Source organism: Toxorhynchites rutilus, chromosome 1, assembly GCF_029784135.1.
Source record: "Toxorhynchites rutilus septentrionalis strain SRP chromosome 1, ASM2978413v1, whole genome shotgun sequence".
Lineage (NCBI taxonomy): Eukaryota > Metazoa > Arthropoda > Insecta > Diptera > Culicidae > Toxorhynchites > Toxorhynchites rutilus.
In genome coordinates this window covers 121153407-121178190 of record NC_073744.1, presented here as the reverse complement: position 1 = coordinate 121178190, position 24784 = coordinate 121153407, and positions in this window count along the sequence as shown.

The following is a 24784-nucleotide window of genomic DNA, read 5'->3' as shown; positions in this document are numbered from 1 at the left end:
TCTTGAACTTTGAAATCATGTTTCTTACGAGTGTGAAGTCACCGCCCAATTTACACTAAAGGTATTGTTCGCACATGCTAGCGTCGAGCGATTGAGATTGAATTTGCGTTTATGAACGTTCATTCTGGGGATTTAAAATCAAATGGGGTTATGAACGGGGGCTCGTTCTATGAGAGGATATCATCTATTCATATTGTGAGTATATGCAAAGATCTAACACAGACTGTGTATACAGTTTAGGCTGTATTTTTTCCTTCGATTTTCGTTAATTTTGCAATTCGCGCTTACTATTCACATCAAACATGTTTTGAATTATCGCTTGAATCAAAATTGGCATAACCAACATATTGTATGTTATTAGCAAATGTGCATCGTTCTTCTTATTTCGCCAAAATGCTGACTTCTCGTGTGGGACATTATCGCCACTTACTCTCAACGAGACGAAATCTATATGGTTGACTTGCTACGCATCATGTGCTGCTTATTCAGCTCTGAATTAGAATGGTAATTTTTACGAGCCCTCGTAGATTAGAGTTATGTTATATAATTCAATGGAGGCAGGTCAGAGCCAATGTTCGTGCAATGAAAGAGCGGTTCTATCTTTGCAATACACGCTTCTGGCGTGATACAGTAGATTTTTAATATTAGAACGCAGCTCCATCAGATGTTAGAATTCAAGATTCACCTCGTTACGTTTAGCGTACGGACACTTTGAATAGACAACCAAGATTTAATTATTCCTATGCATAGAAGCATGCATCGGTGGTTATTAAGAGGAAGTGTTATGCCAAATGCGTCAAAGCGGAGAAATTATGTCGGTAAGAAGAGTTAGGCTGAATGGGTGACAGCAGATCGACCACTGCGAATAACAGCCCCTCTGTTGCTTACCATCCGTTTCTATCATGAGTTTTACTGCAACTTGAAAGCGTTTTGTTTGTTCGCTGTTGAGAATAGAATTGTGAATTGTGAAATTCGATTAAACTGAGTGACAATGGTTTCAATGAATGCTCTTGGTTTTTTCTGGACTATACTTGGCCCTACTAAATATCAACGTACATTTGAGGAGTGATGTACTTCTAGTAAACCACTTTTTCGTATTTTTCTTCACTTTTCCAATTTTTCTCGCCGCACGAATTTTCCTTGGATGAAAAAGAACACAACAAAACAGACAAGTTTTGAAGAAGACTATTTTCAAAAAGGCGTGGCTCAGATAGCTTTTCATCAACACGAATGAACAGTCACAAGTGCAATGAAGTATTTCATAATCATTTACTGCTGTTTTTGCATCAAAACACCGTGATAATTAGGTAATTTGGCATCAATTCATAAAATCCGGAAGGTCATGGCATGGTTTGATGAATAGAGGCTTTAGATTCTGGACTGGTCAGCTTGTTTATCAAATCAAAACCCTGTCAAGAACTTATGAGGAATTATCGCACGAAATATTAGATGCAGTTTATATGCAGTATGAGTGATTTGAAGAGCTTAAACGAGCAGTATCCTCTGCGTAGAACGAGACACACACTATAACATGGTGCAGCTTGCTCGTAACTACCCCGAATGGGTTATTTGAACGGATTGAGATCTAAAGCTCGCCTACGTATTAGAAATATATTGTAAAGGGTGTGTCACATCAAATTGCATCACGGAAAAAACGCTGTAGAAATTTACTTTTTAGGAATTATATCTTCAGCTTTCGCTTATAATCAGATGAGAGTGTATAGATCATGTTGGTCATGCTTCATTGTCAATTTTTCGTAAATTTGGAAAAATGTCGTCGAACGAAAAAGAGCGTCGTGAATTAATCCTGTGCACTCATTTCGAGAATCCGGAGTTGTCACATCGGGACATCGGTAAGATGCTGGGAATCGTCCAATCCACGGTCAGCAGAGTACTAAAACGATACTTCGAGAACCTAACCATCGACCGGAAGGTGAAGAACGGCAAAAATGGATGCTCCGTCAGTGAAAAAGATCACAAGCGCGTAGTTAAGCAGTTTAGACGTGATCCGAGAAGTTCGGTCCGGGATGTCTCCAATAAGCTGAATTTGTTAAGTTCATTCGTCCAGCGGACCAAGCAGCGGGAGGGCCTGCGTACATAAAAGGTTCAGAAGGCTCCTAACCGCGACGAAAGACAAAACATGGTGGGGAAGACGCGAGCCCGGAAGCTGTACACCGAAATGCTGACGAAGCCGCATTGCCTGGTAATGGACGACGAAACCTACGTCAAAGCGGGCTTTCGTCAGCTGCCGGGCCTGTTGTTCTTCTCCGCAGAGGACAAATTCAGCGTTCCGGAGGAGATTCGCAAGCAGAAACTATCCAAGTTTTCCAAAAAGTACATGGTGTGGCAAGCGATCTGCTCTTGCGGAAAGCGCAGCGCCCCCTTCGTGATGACCGGCACGGTAAACGGGCAGGTTTACCTTAAGGAGTGCCTACAGAAGCGCTTACTACCACTATTGAAGCAGCACGAGGGCCCGACTATCTTCTGGCCGGATCTCGCTTCGTGCCACTATTCAAAGGACGTGTTGGAGTGGTACGAAGCCAACGGGGTCACCTTCGTGCCAAAGGAAATGAACCCTCCCAACGCGCCGGAGCTTCGCCCAATAGAGAAATATTGGGCGATTATGAAGCAGGCCCTCCGGAAGAACCCAAAAGTTGTCAAATCGGAGGCGGACTTCAAGAGAAAATGGATTTCTGTTCAAAAAAAGACGGGTGGGTAATGTCGGGGACATAACCGGAGTGACGTAGGACTATACAAAGGGGACAGCTTTTGTTAAATATATATTATAAATATATTGTTTTATTTTCTTCACCTACGTGAATACCTACCTATCTACCTGAAAAATGGATTTGTTTACTGTTTACTCTTTATGAATATGTTGATGGTTCTGAAAAGAAACTTTGGTGTTGTGTTTTTGTTATCACTCGATATTCCCATCTTGTTCGGCTAAACCTTCCTGTTTAGCGATTTGTTGTCACTCGCCACAGCTTTCACAGTTGGAAAATTTCTTCCCATCCAGCTTGTGACATATTTTACAGTAAATTACATTCAATGGCACGTCGCATTACCACCACTCAGTGCCGGATTGGAGGTAATTTTAACCTGTAATTGAACATTTGCGATGACAGTGGTACAGTGTCGACTTTCAATGTGGGGTCATAATTTGGATCTCTATGTTTACAAAAATGTCCAACTAAATAAGTCACATTACATGTCCGTCCAATTAGCTAAATGTCGAACTAATTGTAGATTACTGTACTTTAAATCTGGAAACAATTTAAGAATTGGTGAAAATTGAATAATCAGGAAAGTCCCCAACTATCAATAAGCTCAGAACAACTGCCAAATTCACATACTCATCAAATCCTGGCAAACAAATTATGAAAACATCAATTTGTGTTTTATTATTATTTTGGATAATGTTTTAGAAAGCATTGAACTTTATTTCCTAAACTCTTTTTTGGAAGGTTTAATGGCCCTGAAAAGCGCCTTGTTTTATGGAATGGTTCCAATTTAGAAAACTTAGTACTCGTGGTTTTGAAAAAAACCATTTCGAACGCCCTCGATGCCGCCTTGTTCTGGATTTGCCGCCAAAGCAGTTTGTATAAAGAACAAACTTTTTTCTCCTGCTACCTGATGCCGTTTTGCGATTGCGTTTGCCACTTGCCATTCGCTGCAACTGCCTGTTGTCTTGATGTCCGCCGAACCGAATGTGTTCTGTTCCGAATGCAGGTTTTCTTATCGTCGCGAGCAGCTTTGCCAGCTAACTCGATCACTCCGGCGGCCGAAACTATATAACGCCGGCTAGGTGGACTGGTACACAGGTACTAACGCGCTCGATCAGCTACCCTTGCGGGGAACTCCAGATCAACACGAGCGGGAACTCCAGATCAAGGTTCGAGCGGGATTTTGCCTTTCCCTTCACTTTTCCTCCTTTGCCATATCCAACCATGGCTGCTTGTGTTGGTTTGTTGATGTGAGGTGATGCGAAACGATGTGGTGTACGGTTCGGATGAGAATGATCGTTACGGCAGCGGAGCGGGGATTTTTAAGCTGACTGGCTGGCTCGAGAATTACGCATGTGTGAGACTGCGACCGATGTTTCGTTCATTTTTTTCTTTTTCCTTTCCAATCGTGCTTCATTCTATTTCGCTGCTGCTCTGGTTGCCCGTTTTGGTCGGTACGATTTGAGGAGCACAAAATGGACCAATCAAAAATGGGCACATAGTGTATTTGGACAATGCTTGATATTTCACAATTATTCAATTATTTATCTCAAGAAAAATGAAATGTTATTCATTATGATAGATGCGTAGATATATTTCCTATCAATTGATGCAAAAACCTTTGCGATCTATTGAGAAATGCTCGAGTTATAAGCGTTCCAAATCTTGCATTTTTTCCTACTTGTTCAGTGCCTAGATTTCCATTTCACCCCCTATATCTTCCGGTTAGACGTAGTCCTACGTCAAAAAGTACAACCTGACGTTGTACAGAACCTTATGGACGGGGTAAAGAGGAAGGTGCGAGCATACGGGCTTGGGCTCGAAGTATGAATAAAAAGAAAATGCCAAAAGTTGTTTAATAGTTTTTATTTTACTGTCTAAAAATTTCAAAAGGATCGGTCTACTGGGCGAATTTCTACAGCGTTTTTTTCCGTGATGCAATTTGATGTGACACACCCTTTAATTCATGGGAAATTGACTTAACGTCAATTTTTTTTGTGAAGGAGTGAGAGTTTTTCCATCTGGTTCTATAGTTATGAAACACTGGAATTTTAGTTTCTTGAATGTTTCGTGCCAGAACACAACAATAAAGTTCAAATGGCCAGTCTTATAAATGATGATTTTTTATTTTCCCCCTGTTGTATGTTAACCACTGCGTCCATTATTTTGAACTATTGTGGTATACCTTTTTTTATACTACACTTCAAGCTTATCTACTGCTAATGATGAAGGAGTAGACTGAAAGCTATAGCGAGATAGGTGCCAATCAGGAATAATTAGTTTGATAAAAATTATAATACTGATCGACGACGTAGACCAAATTTTCTTGGGCTCCAGAATATCCTCTGCGTAGAACGAGACACACACTATAACATGGTGCAGCTTGCTCGTAACTACCCCGAATAGGTTATTTGAACGGATTGAGATCTAAAGCTCGCCTACGTATTAGAAATATATTGTAAAGGGTGTGTCACATCAAATTGCATCACGGAAAAAACGCTGTAGAAATTTACTTTTTAGGAATTATATCTTCAGCTTTCGCTTATAATCAGATGAGAGTGTATAGATCATGTTGGTCATGCTTCACTGTCAATTTTTCGTAAATTTGGAAAAATGTCGTCGAACGAAAAAGAGCGTCGTGAATTAATCCTGTGCACTCATTTCGAGAATCCGGAGTTGTCACATCGGGACATCGGTAAGATGCTGGGAATCGTCCAATCCACGGTCAGCAGAGTACTAAAACGATACTTCGAGAACCTAACCATCGACCGGAAGGTGAAGAACGGCAAAAATGGATGCTCCGTCAGTGAAAAAGATCACAAGCGCGTAGTTAAGCAGTTTAGACGTGATCCGAGAAGTTCGGTCCGGGATGTCGCCAATAAGCTGAATTTGTTAAGTTCATTCGTCCAGCGGACCAAGCAGCGGGAGGGCCTGCGTACATAAAAGGTTCAGAAGGCTCCTAACCGCGACGAAAGACAAAACATGGTGGGGAAGACGCGAGCCCGGAAGCTGTACACCGAAATGCTGACGAAGCCGCATTGCCTGGTAATGGACGACGAAACCTACGTCAAAGCGGGCTTTCGTCAGCTGCCGGGCCTGTTGTTCTTCTCCGCAGAGGACAAATTCAGCGTTCCGGAGGAGATTCGCAAGCAGAAACTATCCAAGTTTTCCAAAAAGTACATGGTGTGGCAAGCGATCTGCTCTTGCGGAAAGCGCAGCGCCCCCTTCGTGATGACCGGCACGGTAAACGGGCAGGTTTACCTTAAGGAGTGCCTACAGAAGCGCTTACTACCACTATTGAAGCAGCACGAGGGCCCGACTATCTTCTGGCCGGATCTCGCTTCGTGCCACTATTCAAAGGACGTGTTGGAGTGGTACGAAGCCAACGGGGTCACCTTCGTGCCAAAGGAAATGAACCCTCCCAACGCGCCGGAGCTTCGCCCAATAGAGAAATATTGGGCGATTATGAAGCAGGCCCTCCGGAAGAACCCAAAAGTTGTCAAATCGGAGGCGGACTTCAAGAGAAAATGGATTTCTGTTCAAAAAAAAGTACAACCTGACGTTGTACAGAACCTTATGGACGGGGTAAAGAGGAAGGTGCGAGCATACGGGCTTGGGCTCGAAGTATGAATAAAAAGAAAATGCCAAAAGTTGTTTAATAGTTTTTATTTTACTGTCTAAAAATTTCAAAAGGATCGGTCTACTGGGCGAATTTCTACAGCGTTTTTTTCCGTGATGCAATTTGATGTGACACACCCTTTAATTCATGGGAAATTGACTTAACGTCAATTTTTTTTGTGAAGGAGTGAGAGTTTTTCCATCTGGTTCTATAGTTATGAAACACTGGAATTTTAGTTTCTTGAATGTTTCGTGCCAGAACACAACAATAAAGTTCAAATGGCCAGTCTTATAAATGATGATTTTTTATTTTCCCCCTGTTGTATGTGAACCACTGCGTCCATTATTTTGAACTATTGTGGTATACCTTTTTTTATACTACACTTCAAGCTTATCTACTGCTAATGATGAAGGAGTAGACTGAAAGCTATAGCGAGATAGGTGCCAATCAGGAATAATTAGTTTGATAAAAATTATAATACTGATCGGCGACGTAGACCAAATTTTCTTGGGCTCCAGAATAGCTTTATCAAGGTGTTAAAGTCTGCAGTTACAGAGCAAATGTTCCGAGGTTTCGCTTTCGGCATTACAAAAGCGACAAATATCATATAGTTTAAGTTTTGCAGCCATCCAATTGACTCTCACTTCCCTGTCTTCCCATTTCTTCCGCTCACTTTTCAACACACAGTCAGAAAGTTCACAGAATGGTTATGGACCAGTGAATGGTGAGTTGGAGCCGTTCCTGGTAAGTTCATCTGCTCGCTCGTTGCCCTCTATACCGCAATGGCCAGGAATCCAGTACAGTTGAACCGAACTTATCTGACTTAATTACCGTAGAAAGGAAATGCATTCCCAGACAATTTTTGAACAGCATTCAAAAGCATCTAGAGCTTTAAGTGCCGCTCGACTGTCTGAGAATATGCAGATGTTAGCATGTCTATATTTCCTTTTGAGGCAGGCATTTAAACATTCTATTATTGAAGCTATTTCTGCCTGAAAAACTGTTGGCCAGTTTCCCATAGCCACAGAGATTTTTGTTCTATTACCATACATTCCGGCACCTGTTTTGATTCCCATTTTCGACCCATCAGTGTAGAATATGTTTGAACCATTATGAACGTTGGGACCACCTTCATTCCGTACTGAACGAGAATGTACGATAACTCTGTATGGAATGTCATAATTAGTCCTAGGTAAATCCAATCACTGTTCATCTCTGAGGCTGGTCCAATGAGTAAGAGATTCAGGGTGCTCAAGTGACCAGTTTTGTCCCCATCTAGTATTTTTTTTTCATCTTTTGTGCTTTAGAGCGCTATTTTTAGCCTCTAGCTAAACATATTGGTTCAAAGGTTCAAAAGTGAAGGATAGCCTCCAATGCCTAATGAAGGAATGCTTCGCATTGCTGCAGTAATTGCAACGCATGCTAGTCGTTGGAGTTTGTTTAGCTTTTTTGTAGCTACAGTCTCCTTAGTCTTTGGCCACCATACAAGTGAGGCATAGGTTATCCTAGGCCGCACAATTGCAGTGTAGAGCCATAACCATAACCATTTTTGGTTTAAGGCCCCATGTTCTTCCTATAATTTTAGAGCATGCCCATAGGGCTGAATTGGTCTTGCTGATTATTGGATCTAAGTGCACTTTCCAGTTTAGATTAGCATCATGGATAACACCTAGATATTTCACTGAAGCGCTGCTTTCTATTTCCTCTCCCCCAAGCTGTAAAGACTGCAGATGCTGTTTTTTTTTGTTGCTGAAAGGAACGATTTTTTTTGCGGGATTTATGCTCATTTTTAGATTTATGACCTTCTGTGATACACCAAGATTGTGTAAAGTTTAAGGCCATCTGCATTCTGCTCGATATCACGTCGTCGAACTTGCTTCGTATCATTATGACTAGAACATCTGCAAAGTCCACAACTTCGATTTTTTTGTTCCTCTATACTGATCAAAAGGTCGTCAACTACAAGTGACCAAAGGAGAGGTGATAGCACGCCTCCTGGAGGGCAACCCTTTGTTGTAATCACATAATTTGACGACCTCCCTAGCTCGGAGGCAATTCGTCTATATGTGAGCATGTCCTGGATCCATTCGACTAAATAGTTATCGAAGCGTCTTCTTTTAATTGATTGTCCCATTGATAGATAAGAAGCATTATCGAAGGCACCTTCGATGTCAAGAAACGAGAGAGATTTTTCAATTTTTGTTACAAGCGTGTGTAGCGCTGTTACTGTGGATTTGTCTGATTGGTAGGCAAACTGGTACAGTAAACATTCAGTAACTGGGCGAAAAGGGAAGACCAGTTATCGACATTTGCGTTTTAACTGGTTCGGCATATTAAACGTCAAATAAAATCGAGGGGAACTTCAAATAATTGTTTGATTCGCGTTGATCATGAAATTGGATAAACAAAAGGATCCCAATGGAAGGTTCGCAATGAGTGTGACAACAGATATAAAATATAATTTGAGGAAATTATTTTTCTGTAACTTAATCAATGTTTTTGTCATGCGATAATAATGTCAATTATCATAACATTTCAAATTACATTCGAATGCCCCTCACAGCAAATATTCCATTTGAATATGGCGTCGATTGTTTACGAAATTCTGCTTTTTAACTGGTCCAAGGATCAGTTAACGTTCGCCCAGTTGACCAGTTAAACCAGGACCAGTTAGCGAACGATTACTGTATTTAGGTAATGGACATTTGGACACTAATACAGCCTTTATGTATTCATAAAATACTAAACCATATTGCAAATTGAAACACACTGTTCATTGAATATATATCTAAAGTTCACAAGTTGTATTTCAAAGTTTTTTTTTTCGTTATGTCCATTCCGAAAATTCAAAAATTATTTTGTTTTATCGATCAACCAAATCAATTCGTCAAACTCTAAATCCGTCTCTGTTATTTTCTCACAGAACAATGTTTTCATTAAAAATGATCCTCCATCACCCAGGAAGAGATTTTTACTCCTCGTACAATTGATGGTAGAACGAATATTATTCAGTTTAACGATTTTTTTTTTGCAGTGTATTGTTAACGAAGCAATTGAATTCAAATTGCGATGATTCTATGTATCAACTGTGGTAAAACTGCATGGAGTGAGATGAAAAATTTCATGGAGCACATTGAAATGTTTCCGAAAACTGAACAATTCTGTAAGTGCAATATATCATGCGTATCGAAGTGTGAGTCGGTGGAATACCAGATGGCGCGATGTGCTTCGTTGATTCTTAGCTTAGACATGGACAGAATATTTCAAATTACAGTTATAGCAAGATTTTATAAATGAAGCAATTTGGTGTTTAAATTCTAACAATTTTTAGACGAATTTGGAAATAGTGAGAATAAAACAGATCGAACTACAGCTTAGCGTTTATTGATCTGAATGATTTGACTGAGTGAAATTTACTCAAGGTGACTGAAAGGAAGCTGGTTATTAAGGTTAACTGTATTTGCTATTAAATTTATTGGCAAAAGATTGTGTTAGTTCACAAAATCTTTGAGACAACAGACATAAATTGATTTTTTATTTCTTTCCGATATTTTTGTCCACTGTATCTACACATACCAAGATAAAAATTTGTTCGTAAAATATTCCAAATCTAGATAGTTTAAGCTTATGTAGATCGCATTATTGTGTGTTCATTCTATATACAAAAAAAATCATATTTTATTTGTAATGTAGAAAATCGGAAATTACTTTTCGGGTAACCAATACGGTTAACCTCCTGGGTGCCGACTACTTGGGAAAACCTGGCGAATCAGGGAATTTCCAGGGAATTCAAACAATGTCTGCGAAAATCAGGAAATATCTGGGATTCCGTGACCAATCAGGGAAAAATTGGAATTCTCTTGCGTGGAATGAATCGAAATTGTTGAGACGACAACGAGAGACAGAAACGAAATCTCTCGAGGGGAAGCAAAGAAAAATAAAATTTTAGAAGGCGCAAAAGGCCAAAAGTTTGCAATCAAAATTTGAACAAAAGGATAATAGTTTCTACACTATTGTTGATTTCAATAAAACTCTAAACCCGTCGTATATACCACGCCCACATGTTTCTAGTTGTAGATTTGACGTTGCCTTCAAAAATTAGTGATTCATTTTCCAAGTTTTTAACCAACAATAGGTGATAAAAAAGTATGGGATATAGGGGAAATGGGGGGAATTTGAACCCCCTAAGCAAATTGCCTAATATTTCCAAACCAATGCGCTCTAAATAAAAAATGTCACATTGTATACTGAGCTACACTTGTTTTCTCTCAATCAATAATGTTTAATCATTATATCAAGTTTCAAATTGCCAAATATATCATAGAATAAAGGAGATGATTTTTGGACATTAATATTTGAGGCGGGGTGATTTGGTCCAGTGTGTGTTTCATTGAAAAAAAACATACTTATCTATATATATATATATATATATATATATATATATATATATATATATATATATATATATATATATAAATGGATTTCTGTCTGTCTTTCTGTCTGTCTGATTCTTATGGACTCGGAAACAACTGAACCCATCGACATAAAAATTGGTAAGTGGGGGTTTTTGGGGCCGGGAAGGTTTTCATGATAGTTTGAGACCCCACCTCCCTCTTTAAGGGGGGGCTGCCATACAAATGAAACACAAATTTCTGCATTACTCGAGAACTAATTAACCAAATGAAACGAAATTTGGCATGTGGAGGTTTTAGGGGGCAATAAATGTTTCTATGGTGGTTAGACACTCCATCCCCCTCTCTGAAGGGGACTGCCATACAAATGAAATACAAATTTCTGCATAACTCGAAAACTAATCAAGCAAATGGAGCCAAATTTTGCATGTGAAGATTTCAGGCGGCACGAGACGTTTCTATGGTGAATAGACACTCCTCCCCCTCTCTGAGGGGAGAAGATTTCTGTATCAAACATTTATTCCATGTAACGGAGAAACATGTTATTATCAAGTGGTTGAAAAATCTTGAATGAGAATTGTGTCTGAAAATAATCTGATATTATAATGATGAGTTTTGGTAGAATTACTAGGATTTTTTTATGTAAAGGCAAATTCAACGGGGTCGATTAGAAGATCAATCAATGAACAGTTCTGCGATTGGACTCATGACCTTGCGCTTAGTAAGAAAACGTGAATGTTTGAAGGGTTTGATAACAAAAAAAACTTTGGGCAGGACGTAGTTTTCCGGGTCAGCTAGTGTTCATTTAAAGTATTTTGGGATAATGTTACAATCAGTCCAGATTGTAAGTCCTGTTGTTCGAGCATTTTCAAACAATTTCGATGCTTGATCGAATAAAATCCGTTCTTGGTGACCTGCGTTGCTTTTTCAAGCTCCTCCTTTTTCCCACGTTGTCTGCTCATCCTCTTTTAGTAATTCAGCGGCATCTGGAATCAATTAGACCAAAGAAAAGCCTCAAAGCTGTAGGACAAATTCACCCCACAGAAACGTATCCATGTCACCCCACACAACACGCAAAAATTAAAATTCAAGTAGTTTAATTTATTGTTATCAAACTTACAGTTTCGCTGTATCAAATTATTCCTCTTCTGAGAGTGAACAGAACTTTACTGCACAATACACGAAAAGTTTGTTTAATCCAAGATGCTGAACTATAGGTGTTGACACTTTCAGGACATGACGTGAGACGAGTAGCGAGACGTAACTTTCAGAATTATTTACTTTTTGTTTGGGTGTGTGGTTATGATTTCAATGTCAACTCGCTAAGGAAAATAACTGAAGGAAAAAATAAGCAAATATATATTCGTGAAATATAATGCACAACCTCCTTTTGCTCTAGCCAATTACTTGTAACGTCCCTTTCCGGATCTTCTTCCCGGTATATGCACAGCATTCTCCTCCTCCCTGAGCGAAATCAGTGGAGCCATAATCATCGTTATTTTTTGTCACCATCGCCGTAAGCTGATAGTACTCTTTTCCAAGCCGATGGGAGCCAAACAGAAGTACATTTTGCTTGAAAAAAAAGACGGGTGGGTAATGTCGGGGACATAACCGGAGTGACGTAGGACTATACAAAGGGGACAGCTTTTGTTAAATATATATTATAAATATATTGTTTTATTTTCTTCACCTACGTGAATACCTACCTATCTACCTGAAAAATGGATTTGTTTACTGTTTACTCTTTATGAATATGTTGATGGTTCTGAAAAGAAACTTTGGTGTTGTGTTTTTGTTATCACTCGATATTCCCATCTTGTTCGGCTAAACCTTCCTGTTTAGCGATTTGTTGTCACTCGCCACAGCTTTCACAGTTGGAAAATTTCTTCCCATCCAGCTTGTGACATATTTTACAGTAAATTACATTCAATGGCACGTCGCATTACCACCACTCAGTGCCGGATTGGAGGTAATTTTAACCTGTAATTGAACATTTGCGATGACAGTGGTACAGTGTCGACTTTCAATGTGGGGTCATAATTTGGATCTCTATGTTTACAAAAATGTCCAACTAAATAAGTCACATTACATGTCCGTCCAATTAGCTAAATGTCGAACTAATTGTAGATTACTGTACTTTAAATCTGGAAACAATTTAAGAATTGGTGAAAATTGAATAATCAGGAAAGTCCCCAACTATCAATAAGCTCAGAACAACTGCCAAATTCACATACTCATCAAATCCTGGCAAACAAATTATGAAAACATCAATTTGTGTTTTATTATTATTTTGGATAATGTTTTAGAAAGCATTGAACTTTATTTCCTAAACTCTTTTTTGGAAGGTTTAATGGCCCTGAAAAGCGCCTTGTTTTATGGAATGGTTCCAATTTAGAAAACTTAGTACTCGTGGTTTTGAAAAAAACCATTTCGAACGCCCTCGATGCCGCCTTGTTCTGGATTTGCCGCCAAAGCAGTTTGTATAAAGAACAAACTTTTTTCTCCTGCTACCTGATGCCGTTTTGCGATTGCGTTTGCCACTTGCCATTCGCTGCAACTGCCTGTTGTCTTGATGTCCGCCGAACCGAATGTGTTCTGTTCCGAATGCAGGTTTTCTTATCGTCGCGAGCAGCTTTGCCAGCTAACTCGATCACTCCGGCGGCCGAAACTATATAACGCCGGCTAGGTGGACTGGTACACAGGTACTAACGCGCTCGATCAGCTACCCTTGCGGGGAACTCCAGATCAACACGAGCGGGAACTCCAGATCAAGGTTCGAGCGGGATTTTGCCTTTCCCTTCACTTTTCCTCCTTTGCCATATCCAACCATGGCTGCTTGTGTTGGTTTGTTGATGTGAGGTGATGCGAAACGATGTGGTGTACGGTTCGGATGAGAATGATCGTTACGGCAGCGGAGCGGGGATTTTTAAGCTGACTGGCTGGCTCGAGAATTACGCATGTGTGAGACTGCGACCGATGTTTCGTTCATTTTTTTCTTTTTCCTTTCCAATCGTGCTTCATTCTATTTCGCTGCTGCTCTGGTTGCCCGTTTTGGTCGGTACGATTTGAGGAGCACAAAATGGACCAATCAAAAATGGGCACATAGTGTATTTGGACAATGCTTGATATTTCACAATTATTCAATTATTTATCTCAAGAAAAATGAAATGTTATTCATTATGATAGATGCGTAGATATATTTCCTATCAATTGATGCAAAAACCTTTGCGATCTATTGAGAAATGCTCGAGTTATAAGCGTTCCAAATCTTGCATTTTTTCCTACTTGTTCAGTGCCTAGATTTCCATTTCACCCCCTATATCTTCCGGTTAGACGTAGTCCTACGTCAAAAGGCAAAAAGATATACTAAAAACATCCTTCTGCACTGTTATGATTCGACAATAAAGCGCGAGCAGCTATTTTGCCAACTAATGCATTTGTCGCCAAAAGATACGATTTGTTTTGTAAACAAATTTGTTTTTTCACGAGCAATGGCCGAACAGCAATTTTGACATTGCGGTCCACCTATAGTACAACGCCTTGGTTTAATCCGCGAGAAAAACCCTTAAAACCACGACCAGAAAACTCACATTTTTGGCAATCAATGTGCTTGCTGTGTTCATGCTACCGTTTCTTTCCACCTGTCAAATTTTACCAAAGTTTCTTTACGTTAGGTACATACGGTTCCACAATAAAAGGAGATGACATTACAAAAAAATCCAAGTTGAGCCGTACTTTTTGAGATAAAGAGGTGGTCCAAATCACCCCGTATGTCTAACTCACCGCGTGTTACCCTACATGGAGATGAGTACATATCGCACACATGTGTTACTCGACAAAGTGGTTCAACGAAGGTCGTGAATCGGTAGATGACGATACACTACCAGGAGGTCGGTACTCGTCCTATGCACTAACTATTTATAATAAATTTTGGGTTTCCATGTGCTGACTTGAACGTCCTTGTTAGGATTTTTGACTATACGTTGATACGCCATCGACACACTTAAAGTTCATCGGTGTTCACTCGAGTTGTTTTTTTATCCCATCCACCTTCTGGATTCGCGTAATACAAGTGACTCTAGCCATTTGACGTCAATCTCCGCATGGACTAAATACCATAATTGTTTATTAGGACCTTAGTGTTTAGGTATGATGCTTCAATAATTGAAGCAATTGAAGACAACAATACATCTATTTAACTGATCAAACTGATACCAATCCAGAAAGAATCTAGATTGGACACAATACAAAATTCGCGACTCATTGAGGTCATTTGCAGTACACCTCTATGAAAACACTCATCATACAAAAATCGCTATCTTCAGATGGACTCGTTGTGTGGTTCCCATACAATGATATGTAGTTGAGGAGGACTTATCAGTTCAATTAGTTTTATTTGCCTATCAATCCCTTTCTGGCTAAATTAACACTTCGTAATAGCTTTACGACTATTCACAGGCATGCTTATCCATTAGCCTTAAATCAATCGAGCGTTAAATTACCTTTCCGCTATTCAGATGTTTCTAAGCACATCTTTTCGCATTCCCAGCTTGCGCGTGTGTGCGCACATCACATGAAAGGTAATTATTGCCAAAATTGCCTTTAAAACTTTCTAATCTTTCCAGAAGAATGCAACATCGTTTTCTCCGGATAAGAATGAAAGAAAACATTAATTAGCAAAATCTCTTGCAACAATCCATCCTCTTCAGCTTGGCTGAGCGCAGAGTAGAGCTATTCGTATATCCCCTGCGAACAAATTACATTTTTACAGCAACAACAAAAGTGCGCACAGGTAAACTACAACTCGCCCGGAGCAGTCGTCTCCGTCGATGTCGATACAAAGCATCATTTTTTGTTGGTAAATATGATTACATTCATGTTCACCTCCGCAGCAAATGATATGAAATCACCCGTAAACGTTCCCACCTGTTGTCGGGTAATATAGCGAATTTTCCCACAGCTCTCTCACGTGATGGAACTGATGGAACAACTGACGGATGGACTTTCAGTTTGGTGTATCATCATGTGAGGGGGATGGATGATGAAGATAATCATCCCCAATAGCATAGGGGAAGAGCATAGGTTGTTCGTTCGATTATTCATCGTTGGTCCCCTCTGTAATTGTATTTTATCGTCTCTACAGATGAGTTATATTTCATCCCCGTTTCGGCTTCTTGTTGTAGTTGATGGATGGTATAATTTTCAATTGGTTAGTTGCATTTTAATATGTCATGTACGATCTATGACATTCATGTGGTATCACCTTCATCTGGATGCTATCTATTGAGGGTGTACATCTGAGGTTCCGAAAAGTAATTTCTTCTTGATTTTTTAAGAGTAAAATAATTGAGCTGTGTATTTCATATTTAAAGGGTGTGTCACATCAAATTGCATCACGGAAAAAACGCTGTAGAAATTCGCCCAGTAGACCGATCCTTTTGAAAATTTTAGACAGTAAATAAAAAACTATTAAACAACTTTTGGAATTTTCTTTTTATTCATACTTCGAGCCCAAGCCCGTATGCTCGCACCTTCCTCTTTACCCCGTCCATAAGGTTCTGTACAACGTCAGGTTGTAGTTTTTTTTGAAAAGAAATCCATTTTCTCTTGAAGTCCGCCTCCGATTTGACAACTTTTGGGTTCTTCCGGAGGGCCTGCTTCATAATCGCCCAATATTTCTCTATTGGGCGAAGCTCCGGCGCGTTGGGAGGGTTCATTTCCTTTGGCACGAAGGTGACCCCGTTGGCTTCGTACCACTCCAACACGTCCTTTGAATAGTGGCACGAAGCGAGATCCGGCCAGAAGATGGTCGGGCCCTCGTGTTGCTTCAATAGTGGTAGTGTACTTTTGGCAAACTTGGATAGTTTCTGCTTGCGAATCTCCTCCGGAACGCTGAATTTGTCCTCTGCGGAGAAGAACAACAGGCCCGGCAGCTGACGAAAGTCCGCTTTGACGTAGGTTTCGTCGTCCATTACCAGGCAATGCGGCTTCGTCAGCATTTCGGTGTACAGCTTCCGGGCTCGCGTCTTCCGGTCGATGGTTAGGTTCTCGAAGTATCGTTTTAATACTCTGCTGACCGTGGATTGGACGATTCCCAGCATCTTACCGATGTCCCGATGTGACAACTCCGGATTCTCGAAATGAGTGCACAGGATTAATTCACGACGCTCTTTTTCGTTCGACGACATTTTTCCAAATTTACGAAAAATTGACAGTGAAGCATGGCCAACGTGATCTGTACACTCTTATCTGATTATAAGCGAAAGCTGAAGATATAATTCCTAAAAATTAAATTTCTACAGCGTTTTTTCCGTGATGCAATTTGATGTGACACACCCTTCATACGCATTTAAAATGTTCATTTTTTTCCTTTCGTTTGGATTTTCCTATCACATTAGCCGAACAACACATTGCTGGAGTTCGTTATAACACAGTACGTAAATCTTGTTAAAAAAACAGTCGAATAGATAGATTAAAGGGTGTCCAAAATTGTATCACACCCAAATTGTTCTAAATGATAAACTTTTGGGTTTAATTGATTGTGATTCTGAGTAAACAAAAGTTCTCGGATGGCGATAAAATAAAACTGTAAATAAATATTTTTGGATGAAGGAGGCAACTTCCGGTTGCCACTTTGTGCTGTAAATACCCCCATCGTAAATCCCGACCGGGAGAAGAGCGGCTTTGACATCCCCTTTTCGTTGATGGTTAGCCACAGAAGCACATTTTTTTTGGGAATTTGGTGTGTGAGATGTGCTCCTTGGTGGGGAGCGTTAAGTAGGTGGTTCCCTGCCAATCGTTACCATCCAGCGTTAAGAACGAGGTCTGTTTAAAAAGTATCGCGACTTTAGAATTTACGCGGATTACGTATATTCGATTTTGTGGCATTATGCTGGTAGGGTAGAGGGAGGCAAGTTGGCGACGTTAAGCTTTGGCGAGCCTTGGAGCTTGGAATTTTTTATTTTTTTTTAAATGTTGATGCTGATTCTTATAGCCTGAAGTGTTTTCTATCTAATTATCTATTGGATGGGAAAAAACACTAAAAAACTTGTCCACCAAAAAACTTTGCGCAAAAACTGTCGAATTAGCCATCTGCCTGGAGGCAAGTTGGCGAATATGGTTTGGTCACCTAAAAATCAACAAAATGTAACAACAATTATATATTTATCCTTGGTTGGAATTAGGGATTGCATTACCGTGCCAAAATTTCAAAAACCGGTTATTCGGTAATGAAAATTTCATTACCGGTAAAACCGGTAAATTACCGATAAAACATACCCTAAAATACCCAATTTTCTTGAAGAAACGGCTTTTATTTAGAATGATTAGTTTACAAAAAAAAACATTTTACAAGTTTTTGTTGGTTAAAGTAATACTCAAGGACACAGAGAATATTTATTCTGTCGTCTTCTGATCTAGATCGGATCTCATTATGTTAGGCGTACAGTACGAAGAGTACCGAATACCATTGTCATGTATTTGCCTTTGATGCCCTCTGTACGAAAACTCTTGTCCGAGGATTTTCACCAATCTGTTTATAGACGTTGAGCTGCAGGTTTCGCATCGTCCAGTGGATTTTCTTCCTCCTGTTGTCAAGCTACTGAATAAATATCATCATCGTCAAATTTGATCAAGTCAGGAATCATTTAAAATGCCTGCTTGATCAATGCAGTCCGTGGCGTTTGATAGAAGACGCCAAAGTCATAATTAATTGGGTCACGATCACGAGCAGAATGATTATTCAAATACGGCAGAGGTGCCCAAACTTTTGAGCATTACGGACGACTAATTGTTCAAATGGCTGCGGTCTACCAACGTTGACTGTATCAAAAAGTCATTAGAAATTAAATGTAGTACAAGACGATAAAACAAAATTTTAACTAGTGATGAAATGGATAGTGGTTTGACCGGATACCGGATAACAGATATCCGGCCAGTCTTGAGCCTCAGCCCTTTATAAGCTTATACAAGACTAAGAGAAATGACAGGCGAATAGCGAGCACGATTTTTTGAACTGAAGTTCTTAGGTCGTAGGTCGGAAGTCATAGATCTTATTTGATTCTCGATTAATATTTCAAAGCGGCATCAAGGCAAATATTATTTATGGCGTAAAAAAAAATTACCGAAATTACCGGTGATTCGGTAACGGAAAATGACCCGGTATTACCGGTAAAACCAGTTAACAATCCCTAGTTGGAACAGTGGAAACACCAGTTTCTTCAACATTGTAAATGTCACACGCAGGAAAACGATACTGAGCTGGTACATCTCCCAAAGTTCGAAAAAATAAGTCGCAATTTTCTTTATTGATTGCTATTAATCGAGCCGCTGAGGTATTTCCTGGCTTTCTTGAAGATAGCTTATGAGCCTTCATGAACATTTCAACCCATATCCGTCCAGCGCATGTTCCTTTGAAAGGGTGCTCTATACCATTTTTATCCGCCAACGAATATGCAATTCTTCCAAGCTGGACCTTTGTAAGACCAAACGCAAGCTGGTCAACAGCGACCACAAAATCATACAGCTCTTTTAGTTGAGCGTCGCTGAATGTGGTTTTGAAGCGGCCTTTATTGGACGGCGTATCCTGAAATTGATACAGATATAATATTTCTAGCATAAAGAACATGGAAACGCAAATGCTGAATTGAAGATCTAACCTTCATGTCTGGATATTTTCGTCGATAGCGTCTCAAAATTTATTCTGGCACACCGAACTGTTTTGAAGCACCCTGAACAGACGAACCTACTTCTATAGCTTTCATAGCATTCTTCAAACTGGTATCCGACCAACATTGGTCTCTTTTTCGCTTATAAGTTCTAACCACCTGCAATAAAAAAAAACCAAAAATTAACATAATGTTGCAGTTCGCCAACTTGCCCCCAAGCGACTTTTTCAATAAAAAAGTTTAGCTGAAAAAAATTCATGATTGAAACTCGCCAGAAACAAATAGATTATGTACAATAGAGTATCTTTATCATATATAAAATCATTTTGAAATTTTAACTTCCCTCATAAAGTGGATAACTAAATTTGAAAAAACGGAAAAATATAACAAAATCACGATTTTTCACATTTTTGACGTAGGACTACGTCTAACCGGAAGATATAGGGGGTGAAATGGAAATCTAGGCACTGAACAAGTAGGAAAAAATGCAAGATTTGGAACGCTTATAACTCGAGCATTTCTCAATAGATCGCAAAGGTTTTTGCATCAATTGATAGGAAATATATCTACGCATCTATCATAACGAATAACATTTCATTTTTCTTGAGATAAATAATTGAATAATTGTGAAATATCAAGCATTGTCAAAATGCACTATGTGCCCATTTTTGATTGGTCCATTTTGTGCTCCTCAAATCGTACCGACCAAAACGGGCAACCAGAGCAGCAGCGAAATAGAATGAAGCACGATTGGAAAAGAAAAAGAAAAAAATGAACGAAACATTGGTCGCAGTCTCACACATGCGTAATTCTCGAGCCAGCCAGTCAGCTTAAAAATCCCCGCTCCGCTGCCGTAACGATCATTCTTCTTTGTGTGGACACCGACTGGACAACATCGTTGCTGGACGGGCTGGACGGCGAGGGATCGAGTGCCTTTCTCAAGGCAAGACGGCGGAGGTGGTAGCGCTGGAGTAGAATAGAGTAGAGTTTTCAAGGGGCCTTTCTCAAGGCTAGAGACGAATGAACTGCAAAAGTTTAAAGTCTCTATAATACAATACCTTCCTTCCTTCCGTAACGATCATTCTTTGTGTGGACACCGACTGGACAACATCGTTGCTGGACGGGCTGGACGGCGAGGGATCGAGTGCCTTTCTCAAGGCAAGAGGGCGGAGGTGGTAGCGCTGGAGTAGAATAGAGTAGAGTTTTCAAGGGGCCTTTCTCAAGGCTAGAGACGAATGAACTGCAAAAGTTTAAAGTCTCTATAATACAATACCTTCCTTCCTTCCGTAACGATCATTCTTTGTGTGGACACCGACTGGACAACATCGTTGCTGGACGGGCTGGACGGCGAGGGATCGAGTGCCGAGTGTTTAAAGTCTCTATAATACAATACCTTCCTTCCTTCCTTCCGTAACGATCATTCTCATTCAAACCGTACACCACATCGGTTCGCATCACAACACATCAACAAACCAACCCAAGCAGCCATGTCTGGACATGGTAAAGGAGGAAAAGTGAAGGGAAAGGCAAAATCCCGCTCGAACCGTGTTGATCTGGAGTTCCCCGCAAGGGTAGCTAGGTCGAGCGCGTTAGTACCAGTGCACCAGTCCACCTAGCCGGCGTTATATAGTTTCGGCTGCCGAAGTGATCGAGTTAGCTGGCAAAGATGCTCGCGACGATAAGAAAACCCGCATTCAGAACAGAACACATTCGGTTCGGTGGACATCAAGACAACAGGCAGTTGCAGCGAGTGGCGAGTGGCAAACGCAATCGCAAAACGGCATCAGGTAGCAGAAGAAAAAAGTTTGTTCTTTATATAAACTGTTTTGGTGGCAAATCCAGAACAAGGCGGCATCGAGGGCATTCGAAATGGTTTTTTTTCAAAACCACGAGTACTAAGTTTTCTAAATTGGAACCATTCCATAAAACAAGGCGCTTTTCAGGGCCGTTAAACCTTTCAAAAAAGAGTTTAGGAAATACAGTTCAATGCTTTCTAAAACAATATCCAAAATAATAATAAAACACAAATTGATTTTTTCATAATTTGTTTGCCAGGATATGATGAGTATGTGAATTTGGCAGTTGTTCTGAGCTTATTGATAGTTGGGGACTTTCCTGATTATTCAATTTTCATCAATTCTTAAATTGTTTCCAGATTGAAAGTACAGTAATTTACAGTTAGTTCGACATTTAGCTAATTGGACGGACATGTAATGCGACTTATTTAGTTGGACATTTTGTAAACATAGAGATCCAAATTATGACCCCACATTGAAAGTCGACACTGTACCACTGTCATCGCAAATGTTCAATTACAGGTTAAAATTACCTCCAATCCGACACTGAGTGGCGCTTCGACACGTCGCATTGAATGTAATTTACTGTACAACATGTCACAAAGCTGGATGGGATGAAATTTTCCATCTGAAAGCTGTGGCGAGTGGCAAACGCAATCGCTAAACAGAAAGGTTTAGCCGAACAAGATGGGGATATCGAGTGATAACAAAACAATAAACTCTTTAGATTGAAGATAATTTTGTGATCCTGAAAAGGACACTTTTTAGCCTGCATGTGAATCCAACGAGCGAACAAATTGTAATGAATGTATTTTTTTGCCATCGCTCCCTTTTAACGCTCATTCGTTCGTCTCGATGGACTCGCCCATCTGGCTGAGTCTGCCGATTTGTCTCTATCCTGTGAGTGTGTACCGCTAGAGTATAAAACACGCGGACCCCAAAAAAATATATTATTTTCTTTCAAACCGTAAACCCGTGTGGTGGTACGGCATCGGCATCGTGGACGTAACAAAGGAGGACAAGTTAAGGGAAAGGCAAAGTCTCACTCGAGCTGTGCAGGTCTCCAGTTCCCTGTTGGTCGCATTCACTGATTGCTCCGCAAGGGTAACTAGGCCGAACGGATTGGTGCCGGAGCACCAATATACCTAACAGCGATTATAGAGTTTCGGCCGTCGGAGTGCTCGAGTTGGCTTGCAAAGCTGCTCACGACAATCAGAAAACCCGCATCAAGAACAGAGCAGCTTCGGTTCGGCGCTCATCAAGGCAACAATTAGTTTCAGTGAGTGGCAAAGTGTTTCTCCGGCATGTCGCATTAAATGTAATTTATTGAACAACATGTTCAAGCTGGATGGGAAGAAATTTTCCAACTGTGAAAGCTGTGGCGAGTGGCAAACGCAATAGCTAAACAGGAAGGTTTACCCGAACAAGATGGGAATATTCAGTGATAACAAAAACACAACGCCAAAGGTTCTTTTCAGAACCACCAACATGTTCATAAAGAGTAAACAGTAAACTAATCCATTTTTCAGGTAGATAGGTAGGTATTCACGTAGGAGAAGAAAATAAAACAATATATTTAAAATATATATTTAACAAAAGCTGTCCCCTTTGTATAGTCCTACGTCACTCCGGTTATGTCCCCGACATTACCCACCCGTCTTTTTATTTTTCACTTTTTTGTGATAACGTTTTCGGCAGAGTTACCGAGTACAAAGTTTGGCCTTGTTATGATGCATCTTCAGTATAAAGTAGGTGGCGCTACCTTCATTACAACGGGTCAAATTACCGATTCGTCATCTTGCCTCCCTCGCCAACTTGCCTGCCTCTCTCCTACTCATGTCTCTCATTATGCCGACAAGTAAGACTATTTTGAATGTTTAGTTAATTTTTGACAACTGATTTTCTTGCACTTGTTTTAGTTCATCTTCGATTTTTGCCTGTTGCCTATCTCTAGATAAATCCTTTCGTAGTGCTGAAGCAAGGCTATAGTAATGCTTAATGGAATGGGATAGAGTGGACCACTCTATCTACAGGAGCTGTTCTAAAAGCATCACGATTTTTGTATACCCACGGATTATTTATATTCGATTTCAGTTGTTGACGTGCTCGGGCTTCCGGCTCGCTTTGCGTCGTTTACATCTTTTCGACCCTCCGAGAATATTTTTTCGAACTCCGATAAAGGTTTTTCCGCTCCAAGGTAGATTCACCACATGTCATAACCAACATTCGGAATGTGTTCGCGCTCTTAATTTTGTTTTTCACACAAAATTTGATACAGATTCTTTGATCCATTTTTGAAATAGGCAAAAATCGATGATGAACCAAAACACGTGTAAGAAAATCAGTTGTCAAAAATTGACTGAACATTCAAAATATCCGTACTTGTCAGCATAAGTGAGAGACATGAGTACCAACATAATGCCACAGAAAAAATCTAGAATCGAATATACGTAATCCGCGTGAATTCGAAAGTAGCGATACTTTTTGAACAGACCTCGAACGCATGAGAAATTTTCAAAATTTAGCCATTTTCTAATTGCAAGCGTTGTAATATATTAGATTCTCACGCTCATCGCTGAATACCTGGTTTGTATCAGATGAACGTAATCTCCAACAATAACAATAGCAAATCTATTCAAGAAAGTATCTGTTTAAATGCACCCTCGGTGGTGATGTAAGAAACAAATTGAAATAACTAGTGGTAAATTAACAGCAATTACATTTTCTCGCTACCACAATAGAATTGAGTGTGTGTATACTATAGGCACAGCCTCTTCAGAACGAGTCAATTTCATTCGAGACTTGTGAACAACTTTTGGTTCCAAACTCAACGACTATGCACTGTTTCAACAATGACAGTCAAAGCGTTTTTCATTCTGGATTGCATCCTAAGTCTCACTTTCAAGAGAATTCACGGGAATTGCGTTACGCCAATTATCATGAAACGATCCCACAAATTTACCAATCTATTGGCAAGTTTTCTTCTAAATAGAATGAATGAGCTAATTGGAAACAGTTAATTGCCCGGTACTCATATTTGTCTATCTCTTAAGCCATCAATGAATTCTTCCTCGATAAAAACTAGAGGTGGGTCATATCTGTGATATAACCGTTAGGTGGACGTAGTCACTTCAAAATGCAACGAAGACAATTTGACTGGGAAGAATGAAATGATATAGTCGAGTCGGTAGAAGGAGATAGTGAGTAAACGCCCGACTGACTGTTTAGTCCAGGTGTATGGCACGATTATCGCTATCTCACTCTACCTACCGTCACCGCCAATCTCACTATCCCTCTGCTGTAAAAGTTCATCATCGACTTCACGATATGTCAGATGGTGATAAATTGGTGATTCGCGATGACAGAAAAATAGTGTTGACGTCTGATGGCGACTTCAAATCAGGGCCATAATTTGGGTCCCAAACTCGTTAGTGTAATCTCTATCAGATTAGAAGACACGAAGCCGGTTTTTGAATTTAAAAATTTGAATGAAAATTTTCACATCATGTTATTTAATTACTTGAGACACATATTTCTTTAAATAGAATACTAATTTGATATGGAA